We start from the raw sequence: 25,473 nt of genomic DNA, 5'->3' as shown, positions 1-25,473 counted from the left end.
AGCCATGGTTTTAGATTTAAAAGTATTGATTTCTTTGTATTCACTATAAATTTTAGCCTTGCTTGCAAAACATTTTATATTTATTTAAACAGCATGTTTAATTGAACGATGATCTCTGATGCCATTAAGTTTTCTAATCAGGATTTTTCCTGCTGTGAAAATTTTGACAGAACACCAAGGAGTAAAATAAGCAGTTTGTTACATTACAACATTTGATGAACATGTAAACATGCTAGCAACATAAAATATAAAATATGAGCCCCCTAAATCAATCATCCACACTCCTAATACTAGGTATAGAGTTGTAATGATAGTGCTGTACAGTGTCCTGAAAATAGTACCAACCATATTATTGCACATGTAATACCGTTTACTATTTTCCACATAATATAATCATTCATAATGAATATAAAATACCAAATATAAGTGTCCAAGAAATAATACAAACAATACTTCCCAAAACATATTGATATATATATTTCCCATACAATATCATCAGCCATGATAGTGCCACTAAAACAGCACAAGCCGTATTAGTGTCCATATAATAAAAGGTAGTGGTTTTTGGAACCCTTTTTGCGGCGCTGGAGACAGGAGGCGGATTTTCATAAAATACTTTTTAGAGAATAAAATAGCTTGTTTATTTTTTGTGTCAACGCGTTTCAAGGGCGTCCAGCCCTCTTCGTCAGGACAATACTTTTATTGTCCTGACGAAGAGGGCTGGACGCCCTTGAAACGCGTTGACACAAAAAATAAACAAGCTATTTTATTCTCTAAAAAGTATTTTATGAAAATCCGCCTCCTGTCTCCAGCGCCGCAAAAAGGGTTCCAAAAACCACTACCTTTTATCTTCTCACTTTTTTCTTCTGTCACCTCTGGTGCAGAGAAAAAGGAACCTTTGGCAGCAGCACAGGACCCCGCATGCTGGACGGGAGAATACCAGCACAAGATTTCTACAGTTGTTGTGACTATACACAACAAAACACGGTAAGCGCTTCTTGTATACAGTGAATTTAGACCGTAAATACAGCCACACACACGAGGCGCGGCCTCCTGTCTCTTTTTCTCTCTTTTCCTTTATAGTGTCCATATAATATCAGACTTAGTTACCAGATATAAATGGCACTAAAGATGGCCATATAATTTCAAATCTAAAAGTGATCATATTAGAGATTAACGCATTGATTTTAAAGGGAACCTGTCATCAACTTTATGCTGCCCATACTAACAGCAGTATAAAGTAGAGACAGGTTAGTTGATTTCAGTGGACTGTCATTTAAAAGTTAAAAGTAAGTGGTTGCCGAGAACGAACATCACAATCATTGCAGACTGGGCCTGGAAAAGAGTCACGGCCTGAGAAGAGTCATAAATTCCTGCCTTCCCTGCTGATGACTGACAGTCTTCTACCTAGTTTTCTCCCTTTCTGTCTAGGAGAGAACTGCCAATCATCAGCAGATGGGTGAGAATGCAGGAGATTATGAATAACCATAATTCTTCTCAAGTAGATTTGACTTTTTTCAAAGCCTGGGCTGCAATGATTATGATGCAGCAACCACTTACTTTTAGCTAATTTCTGTTACTATTTTATGCAGCCCTCAGTGAGGTCAGCATAAAGTTGATGACAGGTTCCCTTTAACTTAATCATGTTCATCATTAATTTCACAAAAATTCTTCTTCCAAATGAATCTGAAGTTTTGGTGATTTGCTTTCCATGAATGATGCAAGATGGAAGCCACCATTTTAATTTTAAAATTCACATGACCCCGGGAGGGTACTCAGTGGACTTTCCCTTGCTTTGTAGTCAGCCAATAACAGAGGACAGAGGATAATGGCTGGTTTCTCAGGATCTAAGGCACAGACATCATTGTAAGCTCAGGTATTGATGTGATAGGATGTGTCTGCCATGTATCTGATAAACAGCAATTACAGACACAAGCCAGTAATCTTAGGGTCTAGCAGGGAAAGATTCGTTTTTCTGAAGATATATTTAGTTAGGTAGTGTGGGGGTTTAGCTCTATCTCCAGGGTCTCAGTCACAGAATTCTCGCTGACAACCGTGTTGATTGTCCAAACAGTGCATTTATTTTTCACACCAGCACCAACAAACACGGTGCAAAATGAAAACCTGTCCGTCTGGGCTCTACCTAAACATATAACATAAATCCCTGACTCACCTATACAGAGCGCAGTTCACACACTGTCTCTGGTGCGGCTTTCTCAGCCAGTAGTCCACCAGCCCCCAGGCTGTAGCACGGTCAGTCCAGACTATCTTCCAGCCTCGTGGTCTCTCAGCCTTGTCCAGCTGAGACCACACTCACAGAGCTTCCAGCAGGACTAGGTTTCACAAAAACGTTGTCTCCTTCCCCAGACTGGGAGCCACACCCAAGTACAGCAACAGGATTAAATACCATCCCTGGACATATTCCAAAATCCCGGACTGGAGCATGGGGAACAGGCACCCACCCAACACATTGCCTAATCCCAGTAAAAGCCCGCCCCAGACTAGCTGTCTTGGTGTCCACCAACTAATTTGGTGGCCACCTATATCTAGGGCCTTTACTCCACCAAGGCCGGGCCCCTTGGTGACATGCTCCTGGTGCAATCAACACCCTTTTTTCATGCTTCCCCGGGACTTTACTGCACCCATCACTATTCACATTGCCACATATCCCCCCCCCCCCCTGTATTCAACCCTGTGGGGGTGAACACATGTACCAAACGGTTGCTTGTAATAGGGCATCCACATTAACCTACCATCTTCCAGCTCAGCATTCCCCCTGGAAGATGTGGCCAGCATCTCAGGCTTCCCTTTGGACAACAGTGCTTGGTTTGTCACCCTCATGAGTTTATTACAGAGCTGACAAGGCCACTGGGATTTTCTTGCCCATCTCATGAGCAGGTACTCTCTTTTTATATTTTCTGGCTTCTGCACAGGCCCCTCACGTCCTTTCTTGGACTGCAGCAACTCTTGACTGAACTGGTCCCAGTAATGGTCGTGTCCCGAACGTTTCTCTTTTGCCTTGCGGGGCTCCTTCAGCAGAGCAGGTTTCTTACGACTTGCTCCTTTTCCACGCACCTGGACCACTTTCCCATTCTCAGCAGGGGTTTCTTCGGGTTTGAGGCCAGCTTCAGAGTCTTCTGCGTCTTCAGTGGCTTTTCCCACTTCGGCAGTTGCTCCTTCCGCCCTAACCTTTATCTCTGGAACATCCAAGTATTTCTCCCATTTTAAGACCTCAGCCTTAGCTTCTTCGGCCTCTGTTTCTTTGGCGTCTCAATTCACTTTATTAGCCTTTTCATCCTTCACGGACATGGCATCATATCCTTGCCTTCTCAACTCCTCCTCCTCCTCTTTCTCTTTCTCATCAAGGTTGGAGGCACTGGGGACATCAGGATCTTCACCAGACTCATCGCCTTCTGGCAATCCCTCCAGAGGTTCACCCAGGATATTGTTCCCCAATCGTTTAGGCTCTAGGAGAGCCAACTCACAGTAGTAGACAGGATCCGCATACTGGTCGCCTATCTCCTCGTATTCTTTGGACGGCTTTGCAGGCGGAGGGAACGTCTTTCGGGACGAGGTCCTGGCTACCCCCTGCCATGTGTCTCTTGGCCTCTGCATTCACATTAATGGGCTCAGCAGAAAGATCTACCGTCTTCTCCGCCTCGGTCGGCACCACGGCGCCACCATCTCTAGACCCATTCTTCACAGGCTCTGGCTTAGACTTCTTCAACTCATAGACGTTCTTCCCGACATCATCTTTTGAGCTCATGAGATGCTCCATCCCTGCTCCGAGTTGCTTTTTCCGCCTCTCACATTCATCTCGCCCCTTAAGCGCTTCTTCAAGGGATCGAGCCAAGGAGAGGGCCTCCTGTTCTAGATGCTCTTCACTCTGCTCTGCTGCTGCCGATGTAGGAGTATCACCATTCTATTTTTTTTTAAACTCGCTTTATTGAAAAGTAGTAAGCAAGATATGTAACAGTACATTCAAAGGGTAATACAATGTGCAGAATCATACAATACAGTACAGAATATAATGAGAAATTGATCAATCTGTATCATTACAAAAAGCCATAATCAAAACTCACATTAACCCCGGTACATCATGCCATTAAACAACCCTAGTCAATTTAGTACATTATGTGTTGTGGTTTATCTTTATTAAATAAGTCCCATCAATAAATTCTGAAAAAGCGCATCAAACTAAACGTATTGATTAGGCTACGGAATGCAGGTGGGCCGTCGTAGCAGTCACAGGAGAAGCACACCATGGTCCCCATATCTTCTGGAACTTCTGAGGACAGCCCCTACGAGAATACAAAATCCTCTCAAAGGGGATAATATTGTTAACCATGGTTTTCCACTGACCAACCGAAGGAGGTCTGTCCGCCATCCATCTAAGGGCAATAGCTTTCCTGGCAATAAACAGAGCTTCCCTAATGAAAGTAAGTGTGTAACGTGAGCGTGACTCGTCTTCTACAATACCCAGAAGACAGGACTTGGGGCAAACCACCAATGAATCCGGAATCAGGGAGGATACTACAGCCACCACCTCCCTCCAAAACGACTGTATATAACTACAATCCCACATTAAGTGCCAAAAATCCGCATTTATTTGTGAACACCTGTGGCACTCCGTGTGCGATCTCCTGCCCATTTTGAAAAGCCTAGTCGGGGTTAGGTAGCACCTGTTCAGAATGAAGAGCTGTATCAATCTGTTATTGAGAGATGGAGATACAGCCACTGGAGCCTCCAGTGCTTCTCCCCACTCCTCATTTGTCAAATTAGGTATATTTCCTCTCCATTTACTTTCTGCCCCTAATGGAGAGGCTGAGGTCTTAAGATTAAGTAAATGTGCGTAAATGGCGGATATCAGTTCTCGCGGGCCCTGTGTCCTGAAGACCCCTATTAAAGGGTAGGCTGATACGGACCTCTTCAGGTCTCTCAACTGGGCCTGGAGGGCATGCCTCAACTGTAGGTACCTAAAGAAGTGTGACCTCAGAACACCCAATTTAGTTTGCAATTGGGAGAAGGAGAACAGAATGCCATTTTCATACAGATCCCTTAGGTAGCGCACACCATATCCTTTCCATACCACTTCCCAATCTTTTTGTACCAAATGCGGAAACAATGGGTTGTTCCATAATGGAATTTCCTCCGGCAGATCTCTGTACTGCTGTAACTTTGCAGCTCCCCACACCTGATGCGCCAACTTATGGATCGGAAGGAGCGAACCCGTTACAGATGTTTGGCCCTCAAGGACAGGCCATAGGGTGGAGAGCTGCAAGAACTCCCGCAGATAATATTCAGAATTAGGAAGCACATCCCGGGTCACCCATGGCACCAAATACCGCAACTGACCAACAAGAAAATATAGATGTAAGTCCGGCAAAGCTGCCCCACCCTGATCCCAACTCCTCTGAAGAGATTTTATGGCCAACTTCCTTCTATTCTTACCCCATATAAATGTAGCCATAAGGGAGTGTAACTTATCAAAGAATGTGCGCGGCACAGGTGCACAAGCATGTTCCAATAAATACAAGGCTTTGGGTTGAAGAACCATTTTGATTAAATTTATGCGACCCATGATGGACAGCGGCAAAGTATTCCAGGATTTAAACTTGTCTACAAAGTATGATACCAGGGGATCAATGTTCAGCAGGTGTGAGGACCCTGGGACTTTGGTAATGATAACTCCTAAATATTTAAACCTGTCCACCACTAGCAAATTCAGATATACCGCTGGCCAGTCCGAAGCCCACAAAGGCATAATGGCCGACTTGGTCCAGTTTATACATAGTCCGGAGAACGCACCAAACTGTTCAATGATGGTTATCGCCCTATGTAAAGTGCACTCTACGGAATCCATGTACAAAATGAGGTCATCAGCGTATAGTCCCAACCTGTCCTCTCTATTTCCCATCACAATACCCTCATAGACATCATCCTGACGTATCCTCAATGCTAGATGTTCGATGGCCACTGCAAACAGCAAGGGAGATAGGGGGCATCCCTGTCTTGTGCCTCTGTGCAGTTTAAATGTGGGTGATAATGAGCCGTTAATCATTATGTTCGCAGTCGGGGATCTGTATAAGATGTTGACCCACTTGATAAACACAGGACCGAAGCCAAAAAAATCGCAGTACCTGGACCAAATAGGGCCATTCAACGGAGTCGAACGCCTTGGCTGTGTCTAATGCAGCCAATGCCCACGAACTCCGGTTCGCACATCCCAACTGAGTAATAACCTGTGCTCTACGTATGTTACTAGAGGTAGATCTACCAGGAATAAACCCAGATTGGTCATCATGTATTATAGTTGATATAACCCTATTTAGTCTATTCGCTAACAATTTAGTGAGGATTTTGTAATCCAAGTTTAACAGCGAAATAGGCCGGTATGACCCACACTCCAGGGGATCCTTGTCAGGTTTCAGTAAAACTACAATAGAGGCTTCATACAGTGTCTCCGGAAGGGCACCACTATTTAGAGACGCCTTGTACATGCTTAAAAGCTGCGGGGTCAAAATCTCCACGTATTTAGAATAAACCTCTAATGGTATCCCGTCAGGCCCTGGGGCTTTTCCCAAATTTAATCCTGCGATCGCCTCGCTCACCTCTTCCAGCGTGATCTCCCCATCTAATATTTCCCTATCCGACTCGGATAGTTGTGGGTAGTTTACTTCCTGCAGATAATTCTCCAGTGACTGGGAAGAATATTCAGCATGGGAACAGTATAGATCCTGGTAAAATTCCCCAAAACGGTCTAAAATTCCCCCAGGGTCTGACACCACATTACCTTCCTTATCCGCTATGCGAAGTATCGGAGGCGCCATGTTGTTCCTCCTCACTATCTGCGCCAACACTTTACCCACTCTACTGCCCTGTTCAAAGGTTTGTTGTTGCAAGAAAAGCATCTTGCGATCGCTCTTCTCCTGCAGGTGGTTCATGTAATTTCTACCTTTCAGCAACCAGTCCTTCCTATTCTCTTCTGTGGGGTCTGAGACATACTCAAGCTCTGCATTTCTGCACTGCATGTTCAACTCCTCCACTTTGCAACGAGTGGACTTTTTAATATATGAAATGGAGGATTTAAGGCATCCACGCAGAAATGCCTTTAATGTGTCCCACAATAATGCCGAGTCTGTATCTACTGGGTGAGCCACAAAGAAAGTATGAAGTTGATCGGGCACCCTATCATTCAGGGACATCAAGGACAGCCAGAATGGATGTATGCGCTGTTTGGGAGTACGGGCAGCTACGTAAGGGTCATTTAATGAGGCTATTACAGGTGCATGGTCAGACGGACCCTGAGGCCCATATCTAATCTCTCGTATTGCCATATAGGTGCCAGGGGTGCCCAGGAGGAAGTCAATCCTAGACAAAGCTCCCCTAGAAGGAGTAAAACAAGAGAATTCTATTTTATCAGGGTATCTCTCCCTCCATATGTCAATCCATCCCAGTTCAGACAGCAGACGAGCTAGAGCTGTTTTGTTTAAAGGCCGTTCAGGGTAATTAGTAGACGGATTACAAAATCTGTCTTTCAAGCAATCTAGGGTCATATTAAGATCTCCCATGCCGAGAATCCCAGCTGAGGGGAATTGCGCTGCAAATCCTGCCGCTGCCTGAAGCAGTGAGAGACTGGCCGGGGGAGGATTGTACATGTTTAATATCACATATGGCATTCCATTAATATGGGCATATACAAATACAAATTTCCCCTCTGGGTCAGTACTCGTGTGGTGCGGATCCCATCTGAGCGCTCGGTGGACCAACAGTGACACTCCTCTAGAATAAGAATTGCCATACGCACTTTCCACCCACTGAGCCCAGGGTTTATTTACCCTCCCCCCGGTTTCTGTGGTAAGGTGCGTCTCCTGTAGCCCCAGTATATGAGGAGAGTAGCTTCGGATATGTGAAAATACAGCCATGCGCTTCCTAGGCCCGCCCAGCCCCCTGACATTCCAAGACATAACTTTAATGTCCGCCATATTGAGTATCAGTTATAAAAAGAGGAGAAAAACCCGGTTTCTGGGACTCCCTATGGCGGAGATGATGCACATGGGTTATAACACATAAAGAATATTTGTAATGCATTTCAATAAAAGCGAAGAACAAAAGACATAAATTCAACCACCCAAACAACGGGTGAACCTGTGACACATGAAATATGCCTATTTTAGCAAGTGGCCACATGCAATGGGGGACCTGCACGGTGTATATGGATGTTAACCCAGTGCAGGTGGAGTAGCGGACCCCCACCATTAGCATCATATTTTCCGACTGTATGAATTTTATCTGATCAGCAGCATATGAGATTAACCCTCAACAACTCTGAGACCTTATGTAAATTAGGTAATACATTACCAAGCTAGGAAACAGATAAGATGGAGGAAAGGGAGCAAAGGGCAGACACAATGCAAACCTTGCAGGGGTTACCCTGAGTCCCTTGCTGTTAATAATATGGCCTTGGCCACATTCAAAATCACTTGGGAGGAGAGCGTCGGGGTCTCCCGGATAGCCAGTTCTCCGCCTCAGCAGGCGTAGAAAAGAATAATGATTTATCGCCATCCATGATCCTCAAACGCGCAGGATACGCCATCGAATATTTGAAGTTCATCTCACAAAGGCGCCTTTTAATGGAGACGAAGGTGGCCCTCTTCTTCTGCAGGTCAGCGGAGAAGTCCGGGTATAAAGATATATTCGCTGAGCCCAGCGAAATGGCCTGTGCGACTCTGGCTTGTGCTAAGATAAGATCCCTGTCGCGCCAATTTAGCATGCGGGCAAGCAGAGGTCTCGGTGGGACACCAGGTGGATGCGGCCTAGCCGGGACATGGTGCGCTCTTTCAACGGCGTATGCAGAGGAGAAAGCAGCCTTCGGAAACACCTCTTTGAACCAACCTTCCAGGAAGGCCGCTGGATCTGTACCCTCCGCCCGCTCCGGCATGCCTATAATGCGCACGTTATTGCGACGCGCACGGTTCTCCAGATCGTCACATTTTTGACGGTATAACTCCACTGATGCTTCCACAGCAGCTATTCTCGCCGGTAAGGGAGTAGTCAGGTCCTCCAAGTCAGACACTCTGGTTTCGGTGATTTTGACCCTTTCCCGCAACTGTTGCACGTCATGCCGTAGTAGGCCCAAATCCACCCTGACCTCCTCCATCTTCCCGGTCAGGGAGGCCTGACACCCGGTAATAGCCGCCATCAACTGCTGATGGGAGGCTTGCAAGGTAAGTTCCGGTGCGGGTTCTGTGTCAGAAGGTAGCTGCTGGGAGGACTGACTCCTTGTACTGGCCGCGCGGGATGGTGAAGAGGCCGCAGTGCCATGTTGGGAGTCCTGCCTAGCGAACTCCTTGAGTCGCTCCGCCGCCAACTGTGACTTACTGGGGCTCATGGTCCAGGTCCAGTCTCCTCACTGGCTTCAGATAATCTTTCTGAGGGGAATATTGCAGTCGGTAAGTACAGGATGGCTCAGGATTGCTGGAGGAAGACGGAGCTGCTCTCAAATGCGACCGTCCATGACGGCAGCTGGCCACGCCCCCCCTCACCATTCTATTTTGGCCGCCCTGTGGGGGTTCCACCCAGGGTCCCTTTAAGCACTTTGTGTCTACTTCAGTCTTCTCCTGTGACTCTGTGAAGACAGCTAGTCCCTTCTCTATCATATCTAGGGACCGTGGGGAGAGAGAAAAATCTTCAGGATTGCAGCTGTACTGACGTGTCAGGCATAGGCGTGCGCAGCCTATTGAATTAGGGTGTGCACCCTAATATACAAACACACACGCCCCGCGCACGTGTGTATGTATGTATGTATGTATATATATATATATATTATATACATACACACACAGGCTGGGCCTCACCCTAGCGTTGCCGTGACCCCGCCTCTGCGCAGTGGTGACTCTAGGAACAATATATAGGGGGGGGGGCACATAAGATATCACAGTCAAAAATGGGGGGGCACTAATAATTTTCACCACTTAATAATACTACTGAAAAAAGCAAAATAAGTATATATAAATAAGATTACAAAATACGAGAGTATTGCGGTATGCAGGGATACCTTTTTATTGTACTATCCTAATATTTAAAAGACAAGCTTTCAAGAGTTTTCCTTTCTTCCTCAGTATTGCTTCAGACCTGAGAAAGAGAGAAACTGTCTCCAAAACTTTTCTTTATAGTTTAAAGCAGTTTTAGCACTATAATAAAAGAATTTACTTACAAAAGAAGCTATTCAGTCGTCTGCTGTGCTGTGCTGTGCTGTCCTCTGCTTGCTTCCGCGGATCTTCCCCTCCTTTCAGTCTCTCCTCAGTGCGCAGGTGCACTGTTATGGGGGATCTGTCGATGACACACTGTTATGGGGGATCTGTGGATGACACACTGTTATGGGGGATCTGTGGATGACACACTGTTATGGGGGATCTGTGGATGACAGTGTTATGGGGGATCTGTGGATGACACAGTGTTATAGGGGATCTGTGGATGACACACTGTTATGGGGGATCTGTGGATGACACAGTGTTATGGGGTATCTGTGGATGACACAGTGTTATGGGGTATCTGTGGATGACAGTGTTATGGGGGATCTGTGGATGACACAGTGTTATAGGGGATCTGTGGATGACACACTGTTATGGGGGATCTGTGGATGACACAGTGTTATGGGGGATCTGTGGATGACACACTGTTATGGGGGATCTGTCCATGACACACTGTTATGGGGGATCTGTGGATGACACACTGTTATGGGGGATCTGTGGATGACACACTGTTATGGGGGATCTGTGGATGACACACTGTTATGGGGGACCTGTGGATGACACACTGTTATGGGGGATCTGTGGATGACACTGTTATGGAGGCATCTGTGGATGATGCACTGTTATGGGGGATCTGTGGATGACACTGTTAAGGGGGCATCTGTGGATGATGCACTGTTAAGGGGATATCTGTGGATGATGCACTGTTAAGGGGATATCTGTGGATGATGCACTGTTAAGGGGATATCTGTGGATGATGCACTGTTAAGGGGATATCTGTGGATGATGCACTGTTAAGGGGATATCTGTGGATGATGCACTGTTAAGGGGATATCTGTGGATGATGCACTGTTAAGGGGATATCTGTGGATGATGCACTGTTAAGGGGATATCTGTGGATGATGCACTGTTAAGGGGATATCTGTGGATGATGCACTGTTATGGGGGCATCTGTGGATGATGCACTGTTATTAACAGTGCATCTTCCACAGATCCCCCCCATAACAGTATCATCCACAGATCCCCCATAACAGTGTCATCCACAGATCCCCCATAACAGTGTCATCCACAGATCCCCCATAAAAGGTGACATATTCCACACAGTTGCCCTGATAACAGTATCATCCACAGACCCCCCCATAACAGTGTCATCCACAGATTCCCCATAACAGTGTCATATTCCACATATGCCCCCATAACAGTGTCATCCACAGATATCCCCTTAATAGACTGTTAAGGGCATATATGTGGATGGCACTGTTATAGGGGCATCTGTGTGGAATCTGACACAGATGCGGGGGGGATCTGTGGATGACACTGTTATGGGGGGCCGGGGGGGATCTGTGGATGACACATATATAGCAGCATCTTGTGCTATATATGTGTCATCATCCACAGATATCTCCCCCCCCCAATAACAGTGTCCCTGACAGTGACTGACCCCCAACAGGGGGTGGAGGCCGGCAACTATTGTAAGACCCCGCCGTTCCTTATGTAAGTGTTGTAATTAAACTTGCGCCAAGTTGTACTACTATCTAATCTATTACTAACTTACTGGGACAGTCAGGACTCCAGCTAGTATTCACATTCAGTTTTTCTTTTTCACAGTGGCAATGCACACAATCACCATTCACTGGCCTGGGCATGGGCACTGGGCGGGCAGCCAGGCAGGCTCTTCAAACATTCAAACTAGGCGGCCGGCGGCAGCGTAACGTGACGTTACTCACTCCGTCACGCCGCACGCGCCTGCTCCTCCCACTTTATTGATGAAGCAGGCAGAGCAGTTGCGTGACGTCGGAGTGAGTGACGTTACGCGGCCGGCCGCCGGGAGACGGAGTCACGAAGCACAGGAGGCAGGAGCAGTGAGCAGTCGATGTATGTTGAAGCTGTGCAGACAGTGCGGGGCTGGCAGCCGGGGCTCAAGCGGTACTGCGGCAGGCGGCAGTGCAGGATGCGGAGCACAGTGGTGTGATTAGGGTGTGCCCAGGCACACCTGGCACACCCCGTGCGCACGCCTATGGTGTCAGGTCATCTACCCCTGCCTGGGTATGGGTCTCAGACACTAGGCTGCCATCTCCCAACTCAGCTCTCATCACGTCAGGTATAACTGTCATCTGGTCGCTACAAGTGACCTCCTGAATTTCGCAATACCTTGACCTGGTAGCTTCCCTCTCGGAGTTGCTAATGGTCACAGCACATACTTTGCCTATGTTACTCGTGTCATTATTAACTCTGACCTCTAGGGGCACTGCCAAGTTAATCCCTACCTGGGACATTACTTTATTGACCATAAAACACTGTTGAGACTGCATGTCCATCTCTGGTATGTGTGATACACCCTCTAGGACTGCTACCCTTTCTTGCACGTTTAGTAGGATTGCTCCACTCAGTGCTCACAACATTTATCTGCACCTCTGCATCCTTCACATGTTTTCCACCCGGGGGCGCTATTCCCCTGACCATCTCCTGCAATGGAAAATGCATGTCATCATCACATATTTCACCTTTCATCACCTTTTCATTATGCCTTTCCGCAAACTGGGCACAATCGCTTTGCACCTTATCAGCACCATTGTTTTCAATAGGCAATATTCTTCCCCCATGGCGGTCAATGTGCAGCTCCCTTAGAACTTCATTTAAACGGGCAAGTACAGGTTCTGCAGGAGTTTCGTCACTATCTGCAGAAGTGTCTACCTTATCCCACAACAACGAAACAATATCACAGCCCAACATGCCGTCATATATGAACATATTTGTAACAACAGGTCCACAAGACCCAGTTTTCACTGGAGACTCCCCCTCAGTGAGAACCACCTGCACTTGCTCAGGCTCTCTTTCAGATGCCTGGTTCACATTATAGGTCACACAACTTTCATCTATCTTGCACCCGATCTGACTAACCCTAGAACCCTGTGGAGACTGCTTATCTGCACCTGGTACATGTGGTACACCTTCTAGCATTTCCTCACTTTCAATCAACATCCCTACCACATATACAATTAAACCAGCAGGGGTAGCTTTTTTTCTGATCACAGCCTGCAAAGGAAAAGGGGTGTTATCATTATCACTTAATTTACATAACTTCACATTTTCATTAGGCAATGCAGATAACTTTGGCACCATTGGTTCTAGTTGTCACTTCAGTCCCAGCTGTCACCATAGTGTCACGTCCGGTGGGAACTATCTGACAGTCCTTTTTAATCGCATGTCTGTTCAGCATATTTACCATTATACCAGTCTTAGTTTTCAGTATTGTGCTACTCCTTACCCAGGCTAGCATAGGGTCTCTAACTTTCACAACCCCAAGCCTAGCCTTGGTCATGGGTATTTTGGGCCACACAATACCCTTCTCCCCTGCGGATTCCCACGAGGGAGCAACCGCAACAGGCTTACCCGCCTGTTCAGACGCTGCGGTTTCCACAGAGACACATCTCCTTATAACAGTTCCTTGCCTCTGGGACTTACCACCTGCCGGCCCAGCAGGTAGCAACTGTCGTCGGCCTACTGTCCCGGGGTCTGCCAGCCCAATAATTACAGGAACGTTCTTACCGTTTGACGTCGCGGATTCTGCAGTCTCTGGAGATGAAGATATCCCAAGATCATCTCTACCGAGATCTCCAGCCTTCTCTGGGTTCCTGGTACCACGACCACCGTCAGACTCCTCACTGAAATCTTTGCCACCGGAAACTACATGGCCTGAAGTCCATACCTCTTCCAGACGGTCACTCCAGGCACACCCTTTAGGACCTTGTACACAATCACAGGAAACACAGGCACTCCTGAGAGCCACACCGCTCTCCCCCTCTTTGTCTTCCTGATGGTTGCCCTGGGCAATGGCATAGATCCGCTTTTCCTCGGGAAATCCAGGCACACCACCGACACCTTGGACGTTTACAAAAGGTCCATACAGCGTTGGATAATTGGCCTTGCGGGCCTACTGCAATTGAGCCCTCAACGCCTCACGCTCTACATTAAAGCATGCCATTTCACTGGGGCCCCAACCCAGCTCCTTGGGCAGGTTTTCTTTCCGTTTGATATGCTGCCACCATATGGCATATTCCGTCATGAAAGTCACTTTAACAGACATTTTGGCAACCAAGTCCGCTTAGCCAGAGACCCCCCAAAAATGTTTCCCCCCCCCCAGTCAGTCTCTCTCACCAGGCTTCTGGTCCTTTAACACAGTGACTCCTTTTCAACCCAGCATGGGCAGCACCTGCTCCTTTCAGTGATGACGTTGCTCCTAGCAACCACTTTACCTTCTTTCAGCAGGGACTCCCGCACGCATCCTCCACCAATTGTGGGGGTTTAGCTCTATCTCCAGGGTCTCAGTCACAGAATTCTCGCTGACAACTGTGTTGATTGTCCAAACAGTGCATTTATTTTTGACACCAGCACCAACAAACACGGTGCAAAATGAAAACCTGCCCGTCTGGGCTCTACCTAAACATATAACATAAATCCCTGACTCACCTATACAGAGCGCAGTTCACACACTGTCTCTGGTGCGGCTTTCTCAGCCAGCACGGTCAGTCCAGACTATCTCCCAGCCTCGTGGTCTCTCAGCTTTGTCCTGCTGAGATCACACTCACAGAGCCTCCAGCAGGACTGGGTTTCACAAAAACTTTGTCTCCTTCCCCAGACTAGGAGCCACACCCAAGTCCAGCAACAGGATTAAATACCATCCCTGGACATGGGCATATTCCAAAATCCCAGACTGGAGCATGGGGAACAGGCACCCACCCAACACATTGCCTGTTCCCAGTAAAAGCCGCCCCGGACTAGCTGTCTTGGTGTCCGCCAACTAATTTTCTACAGTTTATAAGTGAGCGATTAAGTGTAGTTTAGTGCTTCAATATCAGTATTGTGTGTTTGTAACATAGTAACATAGTTTATAAAGCCAAAAAAAGACATCTGTCCATCCAGTTCGGCCTGTTATCCTGCAAGTTGATCCAGAGGAAGGCAAAAAAAAACAACCTGTGAGGTAGAAGCCAATTTTCCCCATTTAAGGGGAAAAAATTCCTTCCCGACTCAGGCAATCAGAATAACTCCCTGGATTAACGACCCATCTCTAGTAGCTACAGCCTGTAATATTATTACACTCCAGAAATACATCCAGGGTTCCATAGTCTCACTGCTCTTACTGTAAAGAATCCTCTTCTATGTTTGTGTACAGACCTTCTTTCCTCCAGAGGGTGTCCCCTCGTCACAGTCCTGGGGGATAAATAGATGATGGGAGAGATCTGTCATCTGTGTACTGACCCCTGATATATTTATACATACTTATTAGATCTCCCCTTAGTCGTCTTTTTTCTAAAGTGAATAACCCCAATTTTGATCATCTTTCTGGGTACTGTAGTCAACCCATTCGAGTTATTACTTTAGTTGCCCTCCTCTGAACCCTCTCCAGCTCTGCTATGTCTGCCTTGTTCACAGGAGCCCAGAACTGTACACAGTTCTCCATGTGTGGTCTGACTAGTGATTTGTAAAGTGGTAGGCCTATGTTCTCATCACGGGCATCTATGCCCCTTTTGATGCAACCCATTATCTTATTGGCCTTGGCAGCAGCTGCCTGACACTGGTTTCTACAGCTTAGTTTGCTGTTCACTAAAATTCCTAGGTCCTTTTCCATGTCAGTGTTACCCAGTGTTTTACCATTTAGTATGTACGAATGACTTGCATTATTCCTTCCCTAACCTCACATTTGTCAGTGTTAAACCTCATCTGCCACTTATCTGCCCAAGCAGGGGCGTAACTAGAAGTGACTGGGCCCCACAGCAAATATTTGTAAGGGCCCCCCCAGTGCGCTTCGCACCTCCCTCCTCCTGTGTAAACCCCACTCCTTTGGCACAGTGTAGCAGTATACTGTATATTGTGGGGCACAGTGTAGCGGTACACTGTATATTGTGTGGCACAGTGTAGGCTATATGTGTATAACATAAACATATTTCATATGAAAACTTACAGTTACTTGACTTGGCCCTTGGGGATCTCGGACACCACTTCCACACTTTGGTCGGGGGCTCGGTGGAGCTGATGTTGTGTTTTATCCTAATGAGAAAGATTTCATAATAAGGATTTGGAGAAGGGGCAGAGGGATAGCAGAGCAGGGAGAGGATGGTGCTGCTACTAGGGGGTCATACCATGGGGGAGTAATAAAGCCCACCATAATGCCCCCCCAATAGAAATAATTCTCCTTATAATGTGACAGTGCAAAAATACCCCCTTGTAATGCCCCCAGTTGAGCTAATGTCCCCATAGTGCCCCCATAATGTCCCAGTATAAAATACCCCTATATAGTGCCCCCAGTAAATTCCCCCATAGTGCTCCTCTCCCCCCTTCCTGCTAGTGCCCCCCATAATGTACCAGTATAAGAGGCCCCATATATAGTGCCCCAGTAGATGCCCCTCAGTGTCCGGCCTCTGATAGGCTGCCGGCCTAGTGTCCCCCATAATGCCCCCCAATAATGTGCCAGTAAGTGTCCCCATAGATACCCCCCATCATGTGCCAGTATCAAGTGCCTCTCTCCCTCCCCCACATGTCCCAGTATCATAGTGCCATCTCCCATCCCCCCAATGTGCCAGTATCAAGTGCTTCTCTCCTTCCCACCCCCCATGTGCCAGTATCATAGTGCCAAACCCCCCATGTGCCATTATCAAGTGCCTCTCCCCCCCCATGTCCCAGTATCATAGTGCCATCTCCCCCCCAAAAAAGTGGCAGTATCAAGTGCCTCTCTCCCCCCCATGTGCCAGTATCATAGTGCCAAACCCACCCATGTGCAAGTATCAAGTGCCAAACCCCCCCATGTCCCAGTATCATAGTGCCATCTCCCCCCCAAAAAAGTGCCAGTAACAAGTGCCTCCCCCCCATGTGCCAGTATCATAGTGCCAAACCCACCCATGTGCCAGTATCAAGTGCCAAACCCCCCCTCCCACGTGCCAGTATCAGGTGCCAGCCAACCCCTCTCCCCCCCATGTGCCAGTATCAGGTGCCTCTCTCCCCCATGTGCCAGTATCAAGTGCCTCCCACTCCCCCCATGGCAGTAACAGTCGGGTATTTAAAAAAAAATAATAAACACTTACCTTCATGTCAGCGATGCGATGCAGCCTCTTCCTGTGTCCCGCCCTGTATGTCCATATATGGAGTCAGTGCTTGTATTTCAGAAAAGTTTCTGCTGGGATTCGAACCCAAGACCTTCTGTATCAGAGGCAAAGCACCTAACCACACGACCTGCCTTGCTGCTGACTGAAAAAAATATGAGACTTCTACTGTTATAGCTGGCTAAGTCTACATCTATACACAACACACCCAGCTGCCCCAACACACCCAGCACTGCTATATCTCTATATGACAGCTGTCCCAGCACACTCAGCTCTGAATATATCTCTATATATGATAGCTGCCCCAGCACACCCAGCTCTGCTACATCTAATATACAGTGCTGGGTGTGTTTGGGCAGCTGTCATGTGTATAGATGTAGCAGAGCTGGGTTTGCTGGGGCAGCTGTCATATATAGAGATATAGTAGAGCTGAGTGTGCTGGTGCAGCTGTCATGTGTATTAGATGTAGCAGAGCTGGGTGTGCTGGGGCAGCTATCATATATAGAGATATAGCAGAGCTGAGTGTGCTGGGACAGCTGTCATATAGAGATATAGCAGTGCTGGGTGTGTTGGGGCAGCTGTCATATGTATAGATGTACACTTAGCCAGCTATAACAGTAGAAGTCTCATATTTTTTCAATCAGTAGCAATGCAGCCCTTATGGCTGTGTGGGTAAATGCTTTGCCTCTGATACATGGTACATGGAGGTTGTGGGTTCGAATCCCAGATACATCACATCAGGAGACTTCAGGAGACAGTAAGATTAGATCACATTAGCGAGGGGGCCTGGTCCGCTGCGGTTATTTAACTAACTTGAAAATAAACTGTCACACACGCTGCCGGGGCGCCGGGCCCCGAAGCAGCCGCTTCCCCGGTAGTTACGCCACTGTGCCCAAGCCTCCAATTTATCCAGATCCCTCTGTAGCAGTATACTGTTCTCTTCTGTGTTAATTACTTTACACAATTTAGAGTCATCTGCAAAAATGTATATTTTACTGTGCAAGCCTTCTACAAGATCATTAATATATTGAAATGAATAGAGCCCAATACTGACCCCTGAGGTACTCCACTAGTCACAGTGACCCAATCTTAGTGTGTACAATTAATAACCACCCTCTGTTTTCTATCACTGAGCCAGACATTTTCTCCCAGTCCAAGCATTCTCATTTTATATACTAACCTTTCATGCGGTACAGTGTCAAATGCTTTGGAGAAGTCCAGATATACGACATCCATTGATTCGCCTCTGTCAAGTCAAGAACTTACCTCCTTATAGAAACTGATTAAATTAGTTTGACATGACCGATCCCTCATGAAGCCATGCTGATATGGCGTTATTTGCTTATTTTCATTGAGGTACTCCAAGACTACTCCAAGCATCTCTTAGAAAACCTTCAAGCAGTTTACCCACGACAGATGTTAAACTTACCGGCCGATAGTTTCCGGGCTCTGTTTTTGGACCTTTTTTGAATTTCGGCACCACATTTGCTATGCGTCAATCCTGTGGAACACTCCCTGTCAGTATAGAGTCCTTAAATATCAGAAATAAGGGTCTGGCTATAACATTACTTAATTTTCTTAGGATACAGGGGTGTATGCCATCTGGTCCTGGTGATTTGTCTATTTTAATCTTTTTAAGATGTCGCTGTACTTCTTCCTGGCTTAGACAGGGCACTTTTAATGGGGAATTTACTTTTACATTCTGCATTTCATCTGACAGTTTATTTTCCTCAGTGAATACAGTGGAGAAAAAAATATTTAATAGCTTTGCTTTCTCCTCATCGCTCTTTGCAAATCCCCCCTCATTACCATGTAAAGGGCCGACACCTTCAGATTTATACTTTTTACCATTTATATAAAATTGAAGAACATTTTAGGGTTAGTTTTGCTCTCTTTGGCAATTAATCTCTCGGTCTCTAGTTTGGCTGCTTTTATTTGTTTTTTACATATTCTATTTTTTTCCTTTATAGTTTTTCAGTGCTTACTTGTACCATCTTGTTTTAGTGATTTTAAATGCTTTCTTTTTGTCATTTATTGCTTTCTTTACAGTTCTATTTATCCACATTTGTTTTTTCTTGTTCCTTAACCTTTTATTCCCATAAGGTATATACCTCTCACAATTAGATTTTAGGATGCTTTAAAAATATCTCATTTTGTAGCACGGGACGTTTATAAGAGTGCAATTTTGCGCATTTTAGTGCATAAATACCAGTTTATAATATGTTCTGAGCAAGAGGCTGTTTAATTGAGCCTGTGTTTCTTACAAAACAAACCAGTTAAAATTTTTCTACCACTTTTAAGTGTGCAGCTTAGCGCATTTTAGTGTCAATACTAGTTTATAGGAAAAACCTAAATTTGCATTTACCTACCATTTCTAAGTGCTCAATTTAGAGCATGTTAGAGTATCAGTATTATTTTATGGTGTGTCCTCAGGCAGCGGAAGTTTACTTTGGCCTACAGTTGCAAGAAAAAGTATGTGAACCCTTTGGAATGATATGGATTTCTGCACAAATTGGTCATAAAATGTGATCTGATCTTCATCTAAGTCACAACAATAGACAATCACAGTCTGATTAAACTAATAACACACAAAGAATTAAATGTTACCATGTTTTTATTGAACACACCATGTAAACATTCACAGTGCAGGTGGAAAAAGTATGTGAACTCTTGGATTTAATAACTGGTTGAACCTCCTTTGGCAGCAATAACTTCAACCAAACGTTTCCTGTAGTTGCAGATCAGACGTGCACAACGGTCAGGAGTAATTCTTGACCATTCCTCTTTACAGAACTGTTTCAGTTCAGCAATATTCTTGGGATGTCTGGTGTGAATCGCTTTCTTGAGGTCATGCCACAGCATCTCAATCAGGTTGAGGTCAGGACTCTGACTGGGCCACTCCAGAAGGCGTATTTTCTTCTGTTTAAGCCATTCTGTTGTTGATTTACTTCCATGCTTTGGGTCGTTGTCCTGTTGCAACACAAATTTTCTGTTGAGCTTCAGCTGGTGGACAGATGGCCTTAAGTTCTCCTGCAAAATGTCTTGATAAACTTGGGAATTCATTTTTCCTTCGATGATAGCAATCCGTCCAGGCCCTGACGCAGCAAAGCAGCCCCAAACCATCATGCCCCAACCACCATACTTCACAGTTGGATGAGGTATTGATGTTGGTGTGCTGTGCCTCTTTTTCTCCACACATAGTGTTGTATGTTTCTTCCAAACAACTCAACTTTGGTTTCATCTGTTCACAGAATATTTTGCCAGTAGTGCTGTGGAACATCCATGTGCTCTTGTGCAAACTGTAAACGTGCAGCAATGTTTTTTTTGGACAGCAGTGGCTTCCTCTGTGGTATGCTCCCATGAAATCCATTCTTGTTTAGTGTTTTACGTATCGTAGATTCACTAACAGGGATGTTAGCATATGCCAGAGACTTTTGTAAGTCTTTAGCTGACACTCTAGGATTCTTCTTCACCTCATTGAGCAGTCTGCGCTGTGCTCTTGCAGTCATCTTTACAGAACGGCCACTCCTAGGGAGAGTAGCAGCAGTGCTGAACTTTCTTCATTTATAGACAATTTGTCTTACCGTGGACTGATGAACAGCAAGGCTTTTGGAGATACTTTTATAACCCTTTCCAGCTTCATGCAAGTCAACAATTCTTAATCGTAGGTCTTCTGAGAGCTCTTTTGTGCGAGGCACCATTCACATCAGGCAATGCTTCTTGTGAAAAGCAAACCCAGAACTGGTGTGTGTTTTTTATAGGGCAGGGCAGCTGTAACCAACACCTCCAATCTCATCTCATTGATTGGACTCCAGTTGGCTGACACCTCACTCCAATTAGCTCTTGGAGATGTCATTAGTCTAGGGGTTCACATACTTTTTCCACCTGCATTGTGAATTTTTACATGGTGTGTTCAATAAAAACATGGTAACATTTAATTCTTTGTGTGTTATTAGTTTAAGCAGACTGTAATTGTCTATTGTTGTGATATAGATGAAGATCAGATCACATTTTATGAGCAATTTGTGCAGAAATCCATATCATTCCAAAGGGTTCACATACTTTTTATTGCAACTGTATATTTTTTCCCCCAAAAAAACTGATGCAAATTTTACTCAATGAATAATCAGTATAAACCTGTGACCTATCATTGTTTAAATAAGCCTCAAAATAAAATGTCTGGTAAATGAGTGGAAAACATAAGACTCATGCCTCGTCATCTGTAAGTGAGCATGTGGGTGGCTGTAGTAGCACAAACAGCAGTAACAACAAAAAAATATACTGCTATATTTGCTCAAACATATAATTAGATCAGACCACCAAGCTCTATTAACCCTTAGATCAGACCCCCAACCTCCATCATACTGTCCCCTCCATCAGCCTAAGATCAGCCTCCCATCAGACCCCCCAGTCTTCATCAGCCTCAGATCAGATCCCCATCAGACCCGAACCTCAGATCAGACCCACTATCAGACCCCATCAGACTCCCAAATAAGATCTAATCTGGACCTCCCAGACCCCATCAGCCTTAGATTGGACCTCCTTCAGACCTCAGATCAGATGTTACAAAAAAATAAAAAAAATAAACTTACCTAGCTAGCTGCAGAGGGCGCTGAAGATCCAGGACTCCCATCTCCCCACACTGCTTCTTCCAGGTCACGTTGTGAGCTGACAGCACACAGCATCAGGTCATAGTGCACGCCTACGTGCACTACGTCCTGACGCTCTATGCGTCCGGACACAGAACAGGGCCCAGAAGAAAAGCAGTTGTACCTAGGTGGGTGTTGGACTTCCCACGACTCAGTTTCTTTTGGCACAGGTTGCAAATGGCATCGCTGTTGTCAGAGGCAGACACACAAAAAAAATGCCACACTGCTGAGCTCTGCAATGACTATATTCTGGTGGTGGCAACAGCATGCATTGATTGGCGTACTGTCTGGCTGACCCCGGGTGCCGATGCATGCTGTCTGACTGTGCCACTAGCTCCTTGCGACGACCTCCCCCTGCTTCCAACTCGTCTCCTCCTCCTCTCTGTCTCCCCATCTGAACTTTCCCCCTGTTCTTCTTCTCTTCTAGCGGGCACCCACGTGACATCCACGGACACATCGTCATCATCAACCGCTTCACTTGTATCTGACAACTCAGCAAAGGAAGCAGCAGCGGGTACAACATCATCATCACACCGTACGTCCATGTGTGTAATGCTGCCTGACTGAGACATATCCCTGTACATCTACATCCTCTGGCAATAATAGTTGCGCATCACTCATTTCTTCCAACTGATGTGTAAATTACAAACATTGTTGCAACATAGTTACAATGCTGATAGACATTTAATTTGATCTTGTAGCTTTAAATAGAGTACGCTGTTGGAAAAAGAAAAAGTCAGCAGACAGCATGAGATACAAAAAAGCAACATCCACTAATATTAAAATAATTACCCTGAGATATAAATCTCATACAGGCTACACATAGCTCAAGGGCATCCAATCTTGTCATTTTTTCTGTGACTAAATTAATACAAAAACATGTATTAAAATACAATGACAATTATTGTCTATTAGAAGAAAAGAACAGTTCTGTTATCCTACAAAAATGCACTCAATTCATACTCCTGATTTAGACCTCTCGGTTCAAGAGTTTGCAGGGTATGAATCCAAAAACGTTCTCGTTTTTTAAGCATTAGTAACCTGTTGCCACCTCTACGGGGTGCCATCACCTGCTCAATGATCTGAAATCTTAGTTGTGAAACATTGTGAGAGCATCTATCAAAATGGAAAGGAATCGAACAGCAGATTTTTCTTCCGTATGGTGAATTTGTGGTTACTGAACCTATCCTTCATTCTGGTAGATGTCTCACCAATGTACAAAAGGCCACAAGGGCACTTTAACAGATATACTACATAATATACGCACCACTATCCTTCAGGGAACCAGCCTTTTGAAGAGAAAAAGGGAGAGCTAGCTCAGGCCTTTCCTCAGCATCAAACCCTTCTTCTGCCAGGTAGGAGACTGGAGAAGTGAGCCCAATGCCTCTCCTGTATTGTTTTGTACATGAATTCCTCCAGTAAAGAAGCACCCTGGCTTACTGCAGACCCTGTGTCATGGCCTCAGTGTGTGCCGCAACATTTTCGCCGCGCATGCTGGTTGCCGGTGGCAACTTGTTTTTATGCATGTGTGTGCGCTTTCCCTTTTAGGATGTTTCCTTTCCCTGCTTTGGTGTGCACAGGGTTAAGGTGTGCTTGGTAGGTGTGGTGGGTGTGACCTCAGGCCTCCTATATGTTGGTGTGATGGAGCCTGAGTGTCAGTTTGGTTTGTTTGTCAGCTTGGTGTGGAGCTATGCTCCTGGGCTGAATGATACTGTCTGTGTGAGCTATCCTTATTTGTTATTTTGTATTTCTTGCTTTGTCTGTTGTCCCCTCCGGTGTGTTTCTGTCATTCCTCCCCCCACCTGGTGTTTGTAGTTATGGTGCGGGTTTTGCTTGGAGGTTTGATTGTGGTATGTAGCTCCGAAAGGGGCGGGCTTTCCCGGAGGGGTTTAAGCGAAGACTCGCCTGTGGGCTTTTCCAGCTTGGAGCCACCTTCCATCATGGCTACGGCAGGTAAGTGAGGATTGCATAGTTATGTTACTGTGTAACTTACCTGCTGTACTGTTTAGCCCATGGCCTTCTATCCTGCTTGCCACTGGGCCGTTTGAGACACCATTCATCCGTGGTGTTGGATGAATGGGTGGTCTCTGCCCTGTCATTAGGCCTAGGGCTTTGTAGGGATAGTAGGGTCAAAGGTTGGAGAGCATGAGCCCCCTTACCTTCTGAGGCGGCTCATGCGGTAGGAGTCTAAGGTGAGTTCAGGGTTGCGCTAGGTGGTGACCTGCTCCCTGTTCCTTCCTATCTGCCATTGCAGTCTCTGCCTTTGCACGGTAGGGGGTTTTCCCCACTCCCCGCCATGACACCCTGACTCTCTGGACTCATTTCTTATTAGGAGCACTATGCCTTACCATCCCTTCCGGAGAGCAGCAACACATGGTGAAACGTCGATGGTGTCCGGGGGACCCAGCGTAGCGTTGGGGCCACCCCCAACCCGGCCACTGCACACCCTATACACACACCAAACTATGTAGCCACGCCCACTATGTAGCCTTGTAGCCATGCCCACACCCCAGTCTTCCGCCCACTGCTGGATTGCTGGGGGGAGGGGCTTGCTGCTGGCTCTGGAGGAGAGACATCCAGTGCAGGAGAAGACACTGCACAGGCACAGCCGTGAGAGCGGCCTGGAGGAGACCAAAGAGGAGGGGTAAGTACAGCGCTGGTAGCCTTCTCTCCCCCTCCTGCTACAGACTAGTGAGCGCTTCAAATATGGAATCTTTCACTAGTATTCGCTTTATAAGATACACTCCATCTTATACAATAAAAAAGAGGTAGTTAGCAGTGCATTTCTGGCAAGGGGGGCCCAGTTGTGGCTTAGGGGCCCAGTTGCAACTGCGACCTCTGTTACCCCTATAGCTAAGCTAGAGCTTTTACCTTAGATTAACTTTGGCAAAATAAGTGGACATTCTACTGAGTATTTTGGCAAACTTACACTTCGCCAATGACAAAGGCAGAGCATGGATGTTTATTGGGGTCAGGAAAGACAGCTGTAAGCTAAAAGTACATTTAATAACAGTTCTTTGTTGTGTAGGACCTACGTTACAAAGAGGGTTTAGGCAATGGAGGACAGCCTGTCCTCTGTCAGCCTATTCAAATCTTTTTCATCCATCTTATGTCTATGCAGTCATAGGATTGTAGTTTTATGGGATTGTGGTATGAAAAAAATGGCTTGCTTAATGTTGCATATTTTTCTTAGTATTCTGGTTGCTGCATAAATGGCTGCCATCAGAAATCACTGCTGCTTATCAGTACTCAGCAGTGGCGTACTGCCAATATAGGCAGACCACACAGCTGCTATGGGGCCTGTGGCACAGGGGCGCCCGGAGTTAATGAAAGGCCCTGCCCCCTACATATACTCTGCACAACACTCAGCCCGTTTATTCATAATTAACTTAACTAGTTAATATGGGGCATTGAGGCGGTCTGCGGCCCGCACACCTGTGTTCCATTCTTATGCTCAGTCCCCCCCCCTTTTTG

At 46.1% G+C, this 25,473-nt stretch overlaps 1 long non-coding RNA gene across 1 annotated transcript; it reads right to left on the bottom strand.

Annotated features, from left to right (window-relative positions):
* Nucleotides 1-1,522: 1,522 nt before the first annotated feature.
* Nucleotides 1,523-21,192, bottom strand: LOC120997774. Its single transcript, XR_005778222.1, has 3 exons — nt 21,182-21,192; nt 9,490-9,493; nt 1,523-1,636 (listed from the first exon to the last, which is right to left on the bottom strand). It is a non-coding gene; the product is annotated as an uncharacterized LOC120997774 (long non-coding RNA).
* Nucleotides 21,193-25,473: the final 4,281 nt, after the last annotated feature.

Source organism: Bufo bufo, chromosome 4, assembly GCF_905171765.1.
Source record: "Bufo bufo chromosome 4, aBufBuf1.1, whole genome shotgun sequence".
Classification (NCBI taxonomy): domain Eukaryota; kingdom Metazoa; phylum Chordata; class Amphibia; order Anura; family Bufonidae; genus Bufo; species Bufo bufo.
The sequence above is the reverse complement of the archived record's forward strand: the minus strand, read 5'-3'. Positions and strand labels throughout refer to the sequence as shown.